General features: G+C 32.3%; 1 long non-coding RNA gene across 1 annotated transcript; it reads left to right on the top strand.

Moving 5' to 3' along the window:
• The first annotated feature begins 12,529 nt into the window (after positions 1 to 12,529).
• LOC135194124 (uncharacterized) lies at positions 12,530 to 19,518 on the top strand. The gene is made up of 4 exons (XR_010309662.1): positions 12,530 to 12,559; positions 13,422 to 13,584; positions 14,980 to 15,074; positions 19,449 to 19,518. It is a non-coding gene; the product is annotated as an uncharacterized LOC135194124 (long non-coding RNA).
• The last annotated feature ends 744 nt before the right edge of the window (positions 19,519 to 20,262 follow it).

The raw sequence follows: 20,262 nt of genomic DNA, 5'->3' as shown, positions 1-20,262 counted from the left end.
TCTACCGCCAATCATTAATACTTAGCGTAGTTACGTTCCGGTTTGAAGGGTGAGTGAGCTAGTGTAACTACACTCACAAGGGAGATAACATCTTAGCTCCCAAGCTTAGTGGCGCATTGATGTAATGTAGGGAATGGTTATTATTTCTTAGAGCGTCAATGTCTATGGGCGGTGGTGACCACTTACCATCCGGTGGTACATTTGTCCTACCGCCTACCTATTAAATAAAAAAGAGTGTATAAACTTTTGAAACTTTTCAAGGGACAGATTGACAAACGCATACTTTTCTTATTAGATACTCCCTTAGGTGTCGTAACACAATATACCTTGGTTTCTAAACTGATTGTATTTCACTTACACTTTCTTTTGACGTGGTGATGAAGGCGAATGTCCTTTAGTGAAACTGATAATCAATCAAATAATAATGATACGAGACGAGTAAATAGGCATTAAAGTCACAGACTATTGGATTCAATGCTTTAGATTTTACACTTCGTAGCTTACTCGCGAAAATTTGACAAATGACTTAAAATAATTCTGACACAAAAAAAAATCTTCTGATATTTCACGTCGTGTTCTGCGGTCTTCATGCAAGCCCACCTGGTGACGATTCACTCAGTCTAGAATTATGCTAACTTCAAATTTAAATTATTTGACTTACTTAGATTTAATTTATAAGAACCTTTGCCTAATAATAACAAACAATGAAAAAAAAAATTTGCGAGATTGGTCCAGCCGTGCACGCATGATGCCGCGACCAAGGAAAATAGGCAAAATAGGGATTCTATCGAAAGAGCAGAAAAAATAAAAAGAATTACCCTTTCAATTTAGAAGGAATTAACATGAAACAAATGAGCATACATTGGCGCCAAAACTAGGAATGGTTAATATTTCTGGAAAACAGAAACACAACAATATTGAGTATAGTTGTTTAGCGGTAGAATATATGATCAGTGGGTGGCCTACTCTGTGCGAGCGCCACCACCAAGTAATTCTAATATAAATATTGACGAATGACAAATAAATTTACTAAATATGGAAATCGAAAGCGCCTGTAAGTCTTACATTTATTTTAAGGCTTAAATTTAAAAAAAAAACTTAGCTTTTAGTTGTTTTGCCACTACAAATTAATAATGTGAAATTATTTTAAGCACAATTTCATTTCAACATTAAAGGGCTTCATAAAATTAGCAAAAAGAAGAAAAAAGCAACGTAAAAATATTCAAAATATAAAAATTAAACACGTGCAGAGATAAAATTAAAGTATACTGATATCATAATTATATGCTCGTATGTCTTTTCAAAATAGATAGGGTATAACATTATTCAGAAATATTGTACTTATAATAACAGTAACCCTGTTAAATTATATATGTACATAACTATAATGCAGTACATATAACTTTAAAGACATTTTTATTTGTTTGATAACTTTACGTTTCTTGTTTGAATCTTTATAACTTTTATTAGTTCTTCCGTGAGTGGGTACGTTTCCGTATAACGCGGGTCCATTTTACCCGTGTTCATAAAGCATTAGATAATGTTACATGGAGCGACGTCGATTTAAATATGTAATCGATTTTAAATAAATATTTATAGCACATTAACATGAAAAAATACATTACAAATATCTACCATATATACGGTTAAGTTTATTTCAATGAATTTGTTAAAGTTATAAATCTGTGATAACCATTGGATCGAACGAAATCTTTATAGAATCAGCGTTTCGTATGTCCGATAAAGTTACACATTTTAAGCTTTTGACGGTTTAAATTTAACAATTACTAGTTATAATACAATTAGTATTTAATGTAATTGCAATCTAAGCAGAGATGTGTTGTAGGTTACCCAGTTGGAACGATTCTTTTTATTTTTTTTATTGGACAACATCACATACATTACTCTGATCCCAATGTAATTAGCTAAAGCACTTTTGTTATGGAAAATCAGAAGTAACGACGGTACCACAAACACCCAGACCCAGGACAACATAGAAAACTAATGAACTTTATCTACATTGACTCGGCCGGGAATCGAACCGGGACCTCGGAGTAGCGTACCCATGAAAACCAGTGTACACACTACTCGACCACGGAGGTCGTCAATTTATATATTATAAATTAAGTATCTGACACAGTAGAATAAGTAAACAATGTTTGAGAATATATAAACGAAAAGATTACATTGTTATTAAATTCTTGTGTGAATTAAAACAATAACTTCGTTCCAATAACGGCATTCTTAATTTGAATGATTACGGACTAGAACACAGTAAATTTATAAATGATTTTGATTACGATACAACTGAAAAATAAGTAGGAACAAGTAAATGAACACAGTCTAAAATTGCATTCGGGAATAGAATAGATGATTATATATATTGATAAGCCGTGACTACCGCTAAATAGCGACTATAAACATCAATATAGTCGCTATTTAGCGGTAGTCACGGCTCGTAAATATAACTGCTGTGTGCATTATTCCTGTTACAGAAGGAGTAAGAATTCTCGTGTTTTTCTTTTACAATTTAGTGGTTATAAGTTCGTTACTCTTCTAACTTGAATCTAAAGTTCTGAGAACCCACAATCTTCGGTTATAATTCAAGCGTTGTATTTTTTCATTTGCTGAATTTTTTAATCACTTCTTAAATAAGCCATTATTTTTCGTAAAAAGTAAAGGATATAATATGGTTATTGTATGTTATTCCTAATATTTACATATACATATATGTATAATCCGGGATTTTTGTGGACCTTTTTAAGGTGTGCAATACTGTAGTACATTATTTTGATCAATCTCGTAGGGCCAGCGATTGCAATGTAATCGCAAAAAATATGTTTATTTACGACATCACATTAATAACCTCTAAAAATATAATATAAGCCTTCCTCTTCAATCACTCCATCTATTAAAAAAAACTGCATCAAAATCCGTCACGTAGCTTTAAAGATTTAAGCATACATAAGGACTGATAGACAGCGGGAAGCGACTTTGTTTTATACTATGTAGTGACATTTATTTCTTGGTAGGGCTTTGTGTGCAAGCCACTCACCATTTTTCCATTAAAAAAATATATATGCACATATGTGTGTGCGAAACGCAATTTTTTTTCTCTAATTATGCGATGACTTGACAAATTAGACACTACCAGAAAGAAAGGTGGAAAATCAACAGATTCGTATTTTCCACGACAACAGACAATAAAAAATTCTAACTTAAAAACTTCAAACTCGGCTAACAAGAATTTCTTGATAAAAAACTTTAATAACTTTTTTTTTTCCGACCTGGAGATAAGCCCAATACATCGCTTTATACAGCCTTACATTTAAGCCACGAAACTAACGAGGCAGTCAACTAAAGCGTTGTCTAATATCATTCTGGACTCTACTAGGTTCGCACCAAACAAAATCTGGACTAGACTAACCTAAGTGTTATACCACAGAACTAATAATATAAATAACAAAAACCGCAATATTAAATAAGACGGTTGTCATGCTTTCTTTGTTTTGGTATGAGGTTAACACTTTCTTTTTAAGTTAGTGGTCACGATCAAAAGATTTGAGAGTTAAAGAGTTATTATGACATATCAAAGAACTAGTTTACTGACATCGCCTGCGTGCCAAAGGGGAGGAAAGAGTAGGTATCGTAAATATATATGTTGTGTAAATCAAATCGATCATTTGACACCGGTATAGAAGTTAATGTGTTACAACGCCATCTTGCGGCGAGTAATAGCAAAGTAAATATATAAACTGTCTCCACACCACTGGGTCGACAAGACCCTGACCCACTGGGTCAAAACTCAATGACACGGTAGCTAAGAGCTACAGTTGAGGACATGTTCTCGCAAGGAGGCATGCCTCGAGGCCCGTACCCCCGCTTGGCCTAGGCCAAGAAGGAAGAACCCTAAATTCCATGATAAAAAAGTCCACCTGATGATAAGTGGACACCACGCTCCAATTGACATTGGCGCTGTAAGAAATATTAAACATTCCTTACGTCGTCGCAAATATGCCAACAACCTTGGGAGCTAAGATGTTATGTCCCTTGTGCCTGTAGTTACACTGGGTCAATCACCCTACATTTATATGAATTTCAATTGATTTATGTATACATAGATTTATATTTCTAGTGACCCGCCCTGGCTTTGCTTTCATAAATATTATATGATATAAATATCATTTATACCGCTCAGGAATAATGTATCTACCATATCCTTTTTTTAAATTGTATCATTAGCTAAGCTGATTATCCCTTACACACATAAACAAATTTCGCCTCCATAATATTGGTACATATATACGATCATACGGAACCATGTGCACAACAATCCATTCACGCCCTTTACTTATTGTTTAAAAAAAAGTCTTTTTACATCTGGAAATATTTAGTCCAGCAAAGTCGAGCATTCATTCCGTTCAGAAGATTTGCTTCCTTTGAACGTAAATAAGTTTAGTTTTAGCTAAATATAAGCATCCAAACATCAAAGAGTTAGAGATCTTTATATCAAATGATGTTTGATTTATATTGAAAAAGTCAACAGTTAAAACATAAATTTCGGCCTTCACGTCTTTATTGATACGAGGAAATGTTTAGATTGAGTCACAGTTTTACAATTGTTTCTAAACTGAGTTAATTTTAGTTTATCTTCCATAACAATATCAGGAAAATATCTTATAACATTTCAAAATATTTTTTTATTGTTTGTAAAGTATAGTTTAGGTCAAATATATTACACAGTTTTTCTAAGACTTAGTGTGATATGAAATCAGGGCAAAATAATAGTAATAGTAACAGCTCTGAAATTTCCCACTGCTGGGCTAATGCCTCCTCTCACTTTGACGAGAAGGTTAGAAGCATATTCCACCACGCTGCTTCAATGGTGGATTCCCATGTGGCAGAATTTCGTTGAAATTAGACACTTGCAGGTTTCCTCACGTTGCTTTCCTTCACCGCTGAACTCGAGATGAATTACATATAAAAACAAATTAAGCACATGAAAAAGCAGTGGTACTTGTCTGGGCTTGAACCCGCAATCGGTTAAGATGTACGCGTTCTAACCAATGGGCCATCTCAGTTCTTATGATAAGAAGTTTGTGCACAACTAAAAGTATTCCAACGACTATAAATTTTATTTTATTGCTGTCTACTTATGTTGTATTCAAAATATACTTTTATTTGTTTTTTCTATTCTTTCATATGGTAATTTTATATTTTATTTACTTTAAACAAAGGAACATCGTGCGGAATTATATCAGACTGTAAATTCTGAAATTCTACGTTCAAATAACGGGTCTGGCTAATAGATTTATTGAGTTATGGATATGAGTTTCTGGTCATGTCGAATTATTGTTGATGTTGGATTATGGAATGAAAGATTAATGAACAGAAGAAACAAAGAATTATGAGAGTGAAGGAATAAAGAATACACTTGTGTTTGGGTATACAATTATGTTATACTATAATTATGATATACAATTAAGTTGTATTGCAGTTCGAAATTTTATAAGCAAACAAAAAAAAATTGTACAAGCAAATAGTTGGTAAGAGTAGTTATTATATTATTTCCTATTCCCCTACAAAGATATCATTAAAGTTACAATTGATTTTGTATGATAAACTGGCCATATTTATTAAATCTTACTGCTCCATTCCAGTCGTAGCATTATATTATAATTATAGGCCTCTTAATAAACGGGCTATCTAACTCAAAAATATGTTTTGGAAATCGCACTGGTGGATCCTGAGAATATCCAGTGGTGGATCCTGATAATTTTGTACATTGCGCAATTAATAGTTACAAATCATAGTTACAATTTTAACAATCATGACCGCGTGAAATCCGGAAGGTAGTGCTAGCATTATTAGCATTTCCTTACTGAATTTCATTTACATTTTCCCGTTATTTATAAATGAAGCTGTTTATATTTCTAAGTGAGACACAGTGATTAACATCCTTTGAGCTTGGCAACTACTTGAAACAATTTCATACTACAAATTAATTAATAAAAGTTCAATTATTTTACTTAGTGACTACAGCTGCGAAGTATATTTCTTGTTATTTTTATATCATTTTTTATTTTATTATTACTGTAAGCGTAACCAAAGTGCAGTGTTATCATAGTAATTTTAGTTAGATTATCAATTAGATATTTATGTGTTGTATTGTGTTTATGTTTGTACATTGTACTCCATGGTGAGTAAGAAACCATTGTAATGTAAGTTATTAGGTACTTTCAGTTATAGAACATTGTGCGTAAGTGTTAGTAACTAGTTGTTCCAAAGGATATAATATCACTGGGGTCAAGATGGCAGCCTGAAGGACCTCGTGCTGTCGTTCCCACTACCCACCAAGCCATAAATGGAGCACAACATCGGCTGCGGGTGCATTATTGCAGTCACTCCGATTTGTGCCGAAGACAGTTATTTTTGTGGGTAGAAATCCCACATAAAGAAGCCCGGGTACCTTTCTGAAGGCTACTCTACTGCAAAGAAAGGGGCTATTATACTAAACTACAGATCCCGAAGTCAACTGTTCAAATCATGGGTTGAGCTGATAATTTTATGGGATTTTATTTTTACGTATTTTTTAATTAGAATGAATCAATGAATCACTTGGCGAATAATAATTATGATCTAACTATACGTCCTCGGTCCTCGTATTTTCTTCTCGTAGTAAAAATATGTGTAATAATATAGAAACCTACATATACAAAAATGACAAAAGTAATAAAATATTGTTCTAATAAACAGGTCAACACTTCTGATGAGACAAGAACAGCCGTTTACTTAGCTCAAAGACGAAGTCTTGCGACTCATAGAGCTAATATATATTTGCATAAGAATTGTTTACATTAAGACTTTAATACATAAAAATAAAATTAAAAATAGTTACTGCACAAATCATGACCGCGTCGAATAGTAGCAAGAATGCTTTAACAAAGGTTCTTACTCCAAATTCCAAGTGTTTCAACTGGAAATTATTTTAAGATATTATTATTATAAATTGTTATGAATTTCTATTTCAACATTAGTTTCTTCGTATATAAATACGATTTTTTAATTACAGCAGACGTATGTAGGTACATTTACTCTATCTCGTTAAATTATCATTATCAGCATGAATTAGTACGTGTGATTGAGGCTCATGCTTGCTGTATGTTTTAGTGTACTTGGTACACTTGCATGGCTGCCTCGTTGGTCTAATGACTAGATATAAGGCTGCGATCCCTACGTTCGAGAACAGCCTGGAGTCTGGAAATTGGAAATGTGTACTCTCGTTTTTACTCTTCTCGCGTAGGCATATCCACTCCACGCCACCTGATGGTAATTGGTAGTGGAGTACAGTCAGCAAGAATGAGCTACACTAGTGATCCTTGGCCGGCCCGCAAGATGCCTCTTCCCGTCTCGTTTGATGGCACCCAGGTTATAAGAGAAGGGAAACACGTGTGCTGGTAGAGTTCCATTCCGTGTCTCGTTACTCTCGTGCCTCGGAGAGCACGTAAAGCCGTCGTTTCTACGCTGGAGCTCTTTCCAGTCGTGTCAGATTTGCCGTCCCATCGGATTATGAGAGTGAGCAAATAGCGAGACACCTGTTTCCGCACAAATTTTGACGATTAAGAGCAAAGACAGCAAAAATATACAAATTTGGTTGTATTTTTTTTAAAGTTTAGGTTATTACAAATTAATTCACTTAACGTCGTCCACGATTTGCGTTTCCAACGGCGAGTGCATATATTAATTTAAGATTAGTTAAAAATAATATTGTGAGTCAAATAATTAGAATTTAAATTATAGGGAGGTGACTAGACCTTTAATTGAGTGTTAATTTCAGTTGCATACCCTTTCAAATAAGAAATTAATTAATCGAAGCAATTATCTGTAATTGAGAAACAAAACTGAATTCTTGAAGATCATTTATTGGCTTATAAAAATAAGAAAGTTTATTTAGGACACGAATATTTAACAATTGAAAATAAAGTACTAAAACACTTGACTAAAAAATTAATGAAGTATACGTTACTTAATCTAAACAAAATACAACAAGAGACAAAAAGAGATTTACGATGACAGCAATTGCGTCCCAAATAGAAGATGTATCATTAGAAAAAAAATAAAGCGCTACTCTAAGTAATGGCCTGGTCAGGCCTACCAAAGATTACTCATATTGTAATATCAAAACAAAATCATATCAACACACACGCAAGCACGAATGTGAGCATGCACGTGCTAGATTTTTTTAGACTTAATATATTATGAAGTAAAAGTCAAAGTTAAAGTAAAAAAGTCAAAAGTGTTCTGTGCCGAGCTTCCATCACTTATATAAGCCTCACTACAAATCACGTGATTCACAATATTGAACATAAAAGTCAAAGTACCCTCTTATTTAATATCAATGTTATCAACACAATTCAAAAATAACTTAAATTAAATTATTGTTATTACAGAATTAATTAAAATAATACATAGTGTAAGCCTTGTTCGTAATTGTCTAATTATTTATTTATTTCTTACTTAATCTGACACACGCATTCGCTTCTCATCTCTATACTCACTACATAATATAATTGTACTTTTATTTCTGTGCGTTTCAACACAGCAACCACATTGGTTTTTATAACGAGTAATATTACATATATTTTGTATGCTGCATATATTTTTTCCTTTAACCAGTTTATGCATAATTCGATTTAAAAAAAAAAAAATGTTTACTCTATATTTCTTAAGATTTTTATGTATATCGAGAGTCAGAGAGAGGTGTTCAAAGACATGAGATTTGTAAAATTATCCAACATTACACGCGTTTGTAAACGGTAAATAGTAATTTCGTAATGACATACACAAGATCGTGGAAAGTGAAAACGGTGAAAACTCGGTATTTTTCATTTATAATAAGTGGTTTGTACTTTTCTAACATTATAATATCTAGAGTAAGCTTTCGATAATTATAAATTGTCGTAAAAAATACGCGTGCGTCTCGGGATGCCTGAAATAAGTGATAACTTTAACTGTCCGAAATACGGCTAGCACTGTGGGTTAGAGTGAGAGAGGAGGAATCTGTCTATCGCTGCCGTATGCGTAAGAGAAAGGGAAGCCAGGCAGACTGGCTTCGTAACGCGTTACGTAACGGAGCGGTTTACCCTATCATAAGAAATTATGACTTCAAAAAACGTGAATTTTAACTTTACTTGGTTTGTAGTCTGGTTAAGTATACATCAAATATTGTACCCCTAAACAGCAATCCTTAGTATCTTAACAATATTAATATTAGCATGTGCTGGATGAAAATCTGCCGCGTGGGTATCCAACCCACATTGGAATCAATCAAAATATACTTTATTCGAGTAGGCTTTTTTACAAGCAATTTTGAATCATGCGAGCAAGCATTTTATAAAATTATATTAAGAGAAGCTACCACAGTTGCGGAATGGAGATTCCGAAACGGGTTTCCATGTTTCTACGACACTAAGGAGACCTTAGTGTCGTAGAAACCAGACTGTTACTAGCAAGTTTCACCGGCTTTAAAAATTTTGTTATTTAATTCACAGACCTTTTCGGATTTCAAATGTACGTTATAACCATTTACTAATTCCAAATTTAAAAAATCATATAATACATAAACAGAAATGTTATTGCATTTTTGTTATTGAATTGACGTTAAATTTTATTTCTTCGGTAAAATCAGCGTTGGAAAACATTTGGTACATTTATTATATTATATTAATACATATTGGTATTTTTAAAACTTATTATCTTATGTGTAAAAAATAGTGTTCAGGTATCATTTATCAGATTTAGTTCAATTTATGTATAGTACTTATTGAAGTTTGCGTGGAGTTTCCAGTGTAATTCGAATCGGTAAATCAATAAACATTAGTACGCTAGTTGTGTCGTACAATTAAAACACAAAAGTTTAAGGTTTTTTTTTTTTTTATAATTGTATTGGAATAGGCGTTCGATGGAAAGTGTAGATGAAGACGAAGGTGGTACACGCCCATCCAAAAGAAACTCACTCTACTCTAATAGGTATAAGATTATATACCGTATCTTTTAATGTGATGTCTTTTAAGAAATTGTATTTTAATAGTAGTAAAAAAGACATATATACCATAATATACTGCAGTCTTCATAATATAGGAATAGGCTTACTACACTGAAATCAGCACATTGCGGACTATTAAGTTTTACACTACTGTACAAATCATGACCACAAGAAATGTTGGCAAGACTGCTAACAAATCTGGCCTACAAGAAATTTTGGCAAGACTGCTAACGGCACTTCCACGTTGAATGTGGAATTTTAAGTAACGGACCAAAATACCGAACAATCATTCTCAGAACAGTTAAATTAATGTTGTATGCATAGATATACAAACAGTTGCTTAAGAATAGCTTTAAATATTGAAATGTTTCAATGTTGGTAAAACTTGTCTCCTATTCTGAACATCGGACAAGATTTCAAATCGATATGCCCAAGTTCATCGTAAATTGGCAAAATTTGAAGAAGCATTTGCAAAGCGTGATTTGTTAGAATGGTTCATTTAAAAGGTAATCGCCTTTACATATTACGCATTGCCATGCTTGAAATTTTAAATCATACAGTCCATATTTTAGATATTTCTCTTTAACAGTTTATTAAATTAAATAACAGCTTTATTTAATTTAATAAACTATCAAAGAGAAACACACAAAACGCTCTCATTTGAAAATGTTACTCATAATTCCCATGTAAAATTATTTCAACTTATAATTTAATTTATATAAACATCATTTAGTATGTACCACTTGATATTTTCTGCAAATGGATAAAAAAGCCGAAATTTTAATCGTACATCCTGCTTATTGAGGTTGAATACACTCAATAGAACCATTTCTATGAATTCTATTGTATGTACACCAAAGCATTAATCGATATTACGCCAATTATCGTAAATTCTCGTAATTATAATATCTATATATTATATTATATTAATTTGGATAATTATGATATTATAGGTCAATATTGCGTTACAGATAAACACCTAGATAATTATCTGTTTTTTAACATCTCAAATCAATTATTTCTTACTGAACAATGAAGAAAATAAAAAGAGAAATTAAATTTATGATCAAGTCGTCAATAGTGCTTTTGAAAACAGCGTGTCTATGGTACAAAAAGATTAAAAGTGATACTAAAAAATTAACAAAAAAATATATTAAATAAACATATTTTAATATTAAAAAACAATATATTGTTAATTTTATTATAACATAATATTTAGAATATTATCCAATCAAATAAATATTACTTTCTGAATATAATTTAAAATTATTAATATTTAACTAATCAATAATAAGTCTTTTCGAAGAAGTCTAAGAAGGACCTTTGTGTAAATTAATTTAGAGCAATATTTTCAGAGACGTGGAAAGAAAAATATGAGAGATGGCAAAGGGACTGCGATAGGATATGTTCCCGCTGGGTGATAGATGGCTGGGTATGGGGTAGCAAAATTGATTACCGTGAGATTACTATGATTTATTCAAAAATTTATGAACCTACTTTTTTAACTAAGTCAAACTAAATGTACTGAGATACAGAATAAGCGATTGAGATCAATTGTGGTTTTGTAGATTACTTGAAATTTGTAATTTTTCGGGCTTTGAGCTGGCCCGTCTGGGTAGTTACCACCCACTCATCAGATATTCTACCTATTGTTGTGTTTCGGTTTGAAGGGCGAGTGAGCCAGTGTAACTACAGGCACAAGGGACATAACATCTTAGTTCCCAAGGTTGGTGGTGCATTGCCAATGTAAGGAATAGTTAATATTTCTTATAATGCCATTGTCTATGGCCAGTGGTGATCACTTAACACCAGGTGACCTATTTGCTCATCCGTATCATAAAAAAAAAGTCGATCAAAATTTTTATGTAAACGATTTTTAAATTAACTTCTTTTGGTGTAATGAAAGTAAAAGTTCATGAATGAATTTGAGAGTTAGACGTAATGTTTATATTAAATAATTGGACTGAATCTTCTTTAGATCGACAGAAAACTAATACAATGTTAAAAAAATATATATTGTATGCCAATACAATGTCGCGGTAGAATAGCTTACAAATACACAAGGAACGCTATCGAGTGAGAAATTGTTGCCAAAAAATAATCGAGTTTTGGCAAACGATAATACAGGTTGAGATATTTGGCCAGAAAACAAGTAATGTAAAGGTTAGATTACGTATGGTATAAGGTATTGTTCAAATTTCATATGATTTCAGCGCAAATGTTTTTCATGCTGTAAGTACAATATAGCACCAAAAAACTTATTATTATTGTGTGCTGGTTTGAAGGTTGAGTGAGCCAGTGTTTCTACAGGCCAAGGGTCATAACATCTTAGCTCCCTCTGAGAGCGGTGGTGACCACTTACCACCAGGTGGCCTATTTATAAATAAAGAAGTATTAATAATAAATTCCTTCGTTTTTGAGTAAATTTATATGAAATGTTTATTACAACTGGCTTTATATTCATAGTAAATTATATTTTGTGAGTCGAGGTTGCTGATATGGGTAGGCGCTGTGGTATGTGTTTTTATATTTAAGTTTCCGTATAGTAATTTAACCATGTATTTTTTTATCTGAGCTGTGATGGCGTAATGGGTAGAACACTTGAATCTTAGCCGTGGTGAAAAGTTGCGGTTTCCCGGATGAGCCCACCGAGTGTTCATGCTTAATATGCTTATTGTTATTTTACCGAGTGGTGAAGGAAAATATCTTAAGTGATATCAAATTCAGAAAATCCACATTTGTGTCACTGCTGATCTAAGATGCATTGAAGCAGCAGCATGCCGTTTGCTCCAACCATTGTACTCATGAACATATAAAGCGTTTGCCTGTGGAACACTGACTGTATTTTAGAAAACTTTACTACGCGTTGCTTTTATCGAAAATATAATTATAAAGATAAAATAAATATTTTCAATTTACTCAATTTTCAGTTCAGCTTCATTCATAGAGCTAACGCAATAAAAACACTGTAAACTATGTACAATATTATATTTTCATTTAATTCAGCAATGCGATTTTAAAATTCAAGAATTCAATTTGTATATCGTTCGTGTAATATTGACTACTAACTTTTGGTTCTTCGCCATTTTGATACATGTGTAATTTTTTTCATGATGTCAATGGCGCATATCACATTCTGGAACTTCAAATAGAAAGTTAACAATATACAATACCATTGAAATGAATATGGAATCCATTTTAGCTGAGATATCGTACTGAATACAACACGACAAACAGAATTATTAAAAACAAAAATGTTATAAGCACATATATAATCTAAACTTCAACGGTTAAATTTGAATTTGGGAAGACGTTCTAAAATTAAAATTTTTGAAAATGAAAATATCATCTTCAATTAATCCGTCTCTGCTTTCAGCTTCCATAAAATTATTCATATTAATATTTATTATAATGAGTGATGTGAAGGCGAAGTACAGAAAACCTATGATAAATTATCCTAAGGACACATTATTTTGGGCGACCGATTTCTTCGTTAAGGGTTGCAAGAATTTTATACAAAATTGTCCAGGGTCATACAAGTAAGCTTTACGTACTACCTCAGATAATAAAAGAAAACACAGATGAAACGCGCAAATATTATAACCGTCATAAGTGCTGCCACTTTAAAGCGCAACACACTCAATCCACGTGACGGTGCGACGTTGCCCGGTTTCCCGCAACATTTTACGTGACGCGAAATATTTGTTTATACTTTATTGCAGCAATACTTAAAACTAAATTCTAAATATGGATTAAACAAAAGTTGCATGAATTCAACAGCGGCCTCATCGCCAAAACAGCGATCTCTTCCAGAATCTTTGGGCAGAGGACTGGTTGTACAACAAATGTGGGAAGGGAATCATATACTGCAAATAATACATAATTCACACATAACTATAAATATAAATATATACATACATAAATAACAATAAGGTCTAATATATATAAACTTATTTAAATATAATACATACATTTATACCCATATAATATTATACATAGAAATATTTGGTTTTCTCCCGCTACGAGAGCGAGCGCACGCGTCCTTGTCGTGCCATTGCAACCGAGTGTAGTCGTGTACACAGCGTACCAATATAATAATATTTTATTTTTTTCACACAAAAATCATCTATAAGACTATTACGTGATTGCACTATCACTAAAGTCTTAATGTATAATATAATATGTTACGTAACATAGTAACTTTCCATCACTATTATTAATTATTTACATATAACAAAAAGAAGCATCGTGTCACACTACCGCGAATTTGTATTCGCGTTTTTGCTGCAATATAATATTTCCGCACGCTCCATCTGCCTTCTGTTTTATAATCTGATCGTTTTACTATGCTTATATAGTTTTAAATGGCAATTTGATAATCCATGACAGCGCGATTTTAGGACATACTGACATTATGTCTCACACGAGCAATTTGTGGTGACAGCATTCGCCGACAGTTTTCCGAAACGATATGACTTATTTACCTTTCTAAAAGCCTTTTAATTACTAAAATACTTTCAAGGCACTTACGGTCTTCGTTAAATGTACATACATACCGTATCTACAGTTTTGACAGATTTTAGGATGGTATATTCTTTTTTTTTTCTATTGTGCGCAATATTGTGTTTAATATCAAGTTAACAGTCAGCAGTTCAGTTAAGTCGAACAGAATGATTGTTCGGAACGATATATCTAATGCGTAGTACATATATATCAATCTTTGGAACTAAGATGTTATGTTACTTATGCCTGTTTTTACACTGGCTCACTCTCTCAGCGGAACATAATTATACTAAGTATGGCTATTATGGCTAGACTAGATAGTACCCATTCGGGTGGGCTTGCAAAAAAACGTACCACCAAGTTACAACGAGATAGGACAACGAACTGCACCAACCTTATAAATCTTATTGTCGTGTATAATTACTTTGCAGAAATCAAGAAATATGCGCGCGCAGCTACAACGGTGGTTATAAAAATTTTGCAAACTATTGCGAAATGCAATATGAAAACTGTCATACATGGAGAAGTGAGTATTTTATACTTATTTTAGACGAATGCGATTTATCATGAATTCATCACACATTGTGCAGGATACAGACAAGCAATGAGGAACATTACAAACATTATTAAAGAAACATTTTAATTGTATTCGTTCATTTTCATACAATTTATAGTTAACAATGCATTTTGTCTCATAAAAAAATTCTCATTCATGTCGGATTGAAGGTTTCCTAAGAAGTGCTATCGAAATTCCAAGCATATTGTATTAATATACTCTTAATTGATACAGATACCTATGTGCCTTGTCATATTTATAAACATTTTTTTACCAATATCAAGATTATTCGTGATCAGTAGGCGTATATTCAAACGATTATTTACAAATTCAATAAGTCTTTAATTTAACGAATAATTGATTCGTACGCAGGTAAATTCATAATAATCATCAATATTGATTCGTTAATATATCTCATAAACATATGTATTAATCACTGCATCTTCTGCAAAAGAATAAAGATAATGTCGGTAATCAGCGATTCGTCGCATACGTGGTGCGCGGGAAAATTTAAATGTAACCGTTGATCCAAGATGGCCCCTCCGCTACCATCGACGCGACGCTTCTTGTCCTAAAGCGATAAAGCGCTGTCAAAATCCCATAGACACTCTTTTCCGACAAGTATAAATAAATAAGATGGCGCACCAAGAGCCGCCATATTCATTATACGTCAAAGTTTAATATATAAAGTGACAGCACATTTGACGTAATATTGACAAAAAGACGCGTGTGCCTGCCCAGCTCCCCAGAACACGCGAGGAAAGACGGGTGTTACTAGTGGTCTTCATATTATCTCAATTTTAATAAATGTACTGTAATAAATAATAGCTCTAAGTTTTTATTTTCAACATTAAGTTGATCTTGAATGATAAAACAATGGTTTGCATGAATTTGCAAACTTTAAATATAATTGTAATTTTGTTTTAATACTTTGATATTTGTATTTCAGTTATATTTCTTGCAATAGTTCATTTTCTCGTATTTCAAGCGACTACATATGTATATCTAGTTTCAATGTGACATTTCAAATAAATAAATTAAATTACAGCTAACGTAACAATAAAAAAAATGTCTTGTCTGTTATATATTTTTCATCCATTGAATGGATTTTGGATCGTTTAATAGAAAATATTTAGTCATTATTGAAATATTTATACATAATTTGTTCTTAAGCTTTAAAAGTCGATGACCAATATTAAAAAAATATTTCGAACATCTAAAATTCATGGAATTCTATAAATACTTGTTGAATTTCGTGTAGCAATTCGATTTCCATCTACCAATATCAATAATTTTCGAACGCTCCTGTTATTTCTGAGACGACATCGGTTCCAAGAATTTTTTATACTCGTATTAGTAATTATATTCATGTAATTGTAACAGATTTTTGTTTTGTATTTTTTTTTTTTTTTTAAATATTGGACAACATCACATACATTACTCTGATCCCAATGTAAGTAGCTAAAGCACTTGTGTTATGGAAATCAGAAGTAACGACGGTACCACAAACACCCAGACCCAAGACAACATAGAAAACTAATGAACTTTTTCTACATCGACTCGGCCGGGGATCGAACCCGGGACCTCGGAGTGGCGTACCCATGAAAACCGGTGTACACACTACTCGACCACGGAGGTCGTCTGTCTGTATTAGTATCGTATCAAAACTGATTTTATTTCCAAGGAAATAAACTAAAAGTATCAGCAGCTCTCTTGGCCATAAAATATAATTTTCCACGACCAGACGGATGGAATGTGTAGAATTTATCGTTGTATCGTGTAAACCTTCCCTTACGACATATATTGTGTTTTGCTACGGTTAAAAGACAATACGAAATAATACTTTGTTACAAATAATTTCTATAAAGTATAAACGTTAAACTGCCAACTCCTTTTAGAATTGGACGATTGTAAACTAAAGCAGAATTTGTTCGTTTGAGAAACGATTTAAGAGTAAAGTTTATATTAAAAACGTTTGTTTCGAATTTATTGAAACCTGAGCCATAAAAAATTATATTCATCGGTGGAAATTTATATTCGTGAATAATACAGTTCATTAGTAAATTGTATTAGGATATATTTAAATATTTTTAATTGTATACATCAATTCAATGGCCTATAAATCCCGCAGGTGGGCTAAGGCCTCCTCTCCTCTATGCTCTGCCTGATTTTAGATGACTAAAATCAGTCAGAGTTGTGTTGAGAATCTTCATAAAATTAACATTACAGTCCGATAAGACCAGAAGGCAATCCAATCCAATAAGTTAGTAAAATTTTAAACTTTGAATTGTTAACAGGCATTTATTTATAAAAAACTTAATAACTTTTATTTTGTCTTTTGAAATTTTTGATTAGTTACTGCACTACAGGACACCCAATAATTTAATAAATTAAATCGACTGAACACGTTTCATATAAATAAAATGATAAATTCGTCTTATAATAACGACTTTATTGACAAAGTAATTTCACTACGGTATTCTCAAATCCCTGAGCACTTTAAAATGTGGAGAGCTCGAAGAAACGCGTTATCAAGATCAAGCAGCTCTTGAAAAACAATCATACCTTGAAAGCGAAGAGACTGGACGTATTTTTAAAATCATGATTGCTTTTACGAAATAAGATAAAAGATGTACCTAATCATGATCCATGGATTCTTTATTCAGGCAGCTCCGAATTTGTCAAGCCTTGAATTCGAAGTATCGTGTTAACATAAAATCATTCTATATTGCTCGGTGTAATAAAACGTTCAAGGAAACTTGAATAGCATTTGACACATTTGTATTCAAATATAAACTTTTTTCAAATATTAAATATTTTTTATTATTATTTGAGGCTGATTTTATTATTGACGTATCCTACTTAATCGCTCATAAAGACTGGCAATGTAAGAAATATTAATTCTTCCTTACATCGCCTATGCGCCATCGGAATTGAGAATCAAGATATTAGCTCCTGGCGTATGGCCAGTTACACTATCACACACACTTCAAACAGGAATACAACAATACTAAATATTCCTGTTTGGCGGTAGAGTATGGGATGAGTGAGTGGTACCTAACCTAACGGACGTGTATGACATCCTATTGTCATTCAATAGGAGGCAAGATATTTCACAAGAATCTTAAAGGCAGGCAATGCACCTGTAAGCCTTCCATTGTTGCAGATGTCCATGGTCAATGATAGTTACCATCGGGTAAGGCAATAGCACGGTTGCCCATACTATAACAAAATATTATACTTGACGGCGCCACTGTGTTTTGAGAGTGTCAAGAAACGTCAAAAGTGATAATGACATTTGGAATAGTACGGTTTGACGTTTATTCACTCTGACGCAACTTCAGGCTCTTTTGTGCGCAGAGGCAAACGGATCATAATCCATTTGCATCTCGCGTAAGCAAGACGTGCCTGGTGGAGCGTTGTTACTTTATTATTATATCGAAAGTGCTGATTGTATTACTGTTAATATTTTGTTGAAACAATTATTGGATATTGTAAAACCTTCAATCTCGTGGTTTTAATTCTCCTCCCCCACCTACCCACGATCGCTCGGCAGCCACAGATGAATACAGAAAATAATGGCAATGTGCCGTTACACATTTTATTATTAAAATATGGACAAATGTGTAGAATGCGTTGTTGTTAAGTTTATAATAATTATGTTATATCAAATACATCATAAAAAGATGGCGCTCTATCATTCTTTCTAAATTGCGCTGGCTATAATTTATATTATTTTACTATGATATTAGGCTAGTCAAATTTATTACATACTGGCAATTTAATTTGGCTTCGCATTGGTAGAATGAGTCTCTACGTAGACCGTTTACGTTGATGGACCAGGAATATCACCTATTTACAGCTTACGCAGAACACAAAAGATTAATTGCAAGAATGAATGGATTAGCGACGCGGAGACGATAAACGGACAAAATACTTTTTTATTTAAATATCATGATGATTCATTCCAAGAAAGTCGTATGACGTCGCGTTCGTACTAGAAATACTCTTAAGAAGTTCGTCTTTGATTGGTTGTTCTTGAGTAAATCTCAATGTTCCCCTAATAAATAAGACACAATATATTTTGATTAGATTCATTAAAGTTTTGTGATCACTGAACAATTTTATTATTCTATTGTTTATTCGTTGTTTTGTGGAATCGTAATCAATAACTAATTAAAATATACTTCATTTCATAAGTTCGATCCAAGCTTTTGAAGCGCTAGTTTGTAAGATAAATTAAATATGAAGTTAAATACAGTGGCTCGTTTCGGAATGCAGATTCTAGCGAGCTGCTCTGTTTACGTCGTTACTCATGATTTAGTTTTGTATTTTATTTTTCAGATTGGCGTGTTTTTAAGAGAAATCGATGCTAATTTGAAAACATATAAATATTGTTGAAGATTTGGGAGTAATTGTATGCTCTAATATTTTTTTCATAACATTTCTAGAGCTGGACACGATTTTTTTTTATTTAAAGTTCCTTCAATTGTAAAGTTTCGTAATAAATATGAAATTTTAAATTAATATTTGTTTCTCGATGAAAATATGATTGTCAATTGACTTGTCTATTCAGCATAAAATTTGATTAATCATAAATAAATATTCCAAATTTAAACTCAAATAATATATATAAATGATATTTATTGAAACGAACGTTTACTGATTAATCTCTTTCTATTCTCAGTAATTTGATATTTAAACAAGACAAAGCTTTGTCGAACTATAAAATGATTTTAATTCATTCATTCAAACATTTATATTAGTAATTTTACATACATAGCATTTATGTACGTAGTTCTTATTTAGTTTCATAATTAATTTTTTACGTGATATGTGTTATTCATTGGACGCAAAAATAAATGGAGCCACCAATAATGGAGATACTACTGTCTGATTTTGCATCGGTTATAAAAAAATGTATGTACTATTTTGTCTTACTTCATGTGCATTTGGTGATCTAAATATATAAATAAGCGTAAATATCACCCATATTATGTATAATAACTTAATTTTTGTTACTGAAACAAACTCAATCAGAGATAAATCGTTCTCTGTAACGCTGTTACGTGTATTAAATATAAATAAGATATAAATCTTACAATAATAATAATAAAATAATATAAAATGTTGTTTAGTCTAATGACGAAATTAATTT

The sequence above is a fragment of the Vanessa tameamea genome, chromosome 24 (assembly GCF_037043105.1).
Source record: "Vanessa tameamea isolate UH-Manoa-2023 chromosome 24, ilVanTame1 primary haplotype, whole genome shotgun sequence".
Taxonomy (NCBI): Eukaryota; Metazoa; Arthropoda; class Insecta; order Lepidoptera; family Nymphalidae; genus Vanessa; species Vanessa tameamea.
Note: the sequence above shows the minus strand (reverse complement) of the source record. Positions and strands in the feature narration are given on the sequence as shown.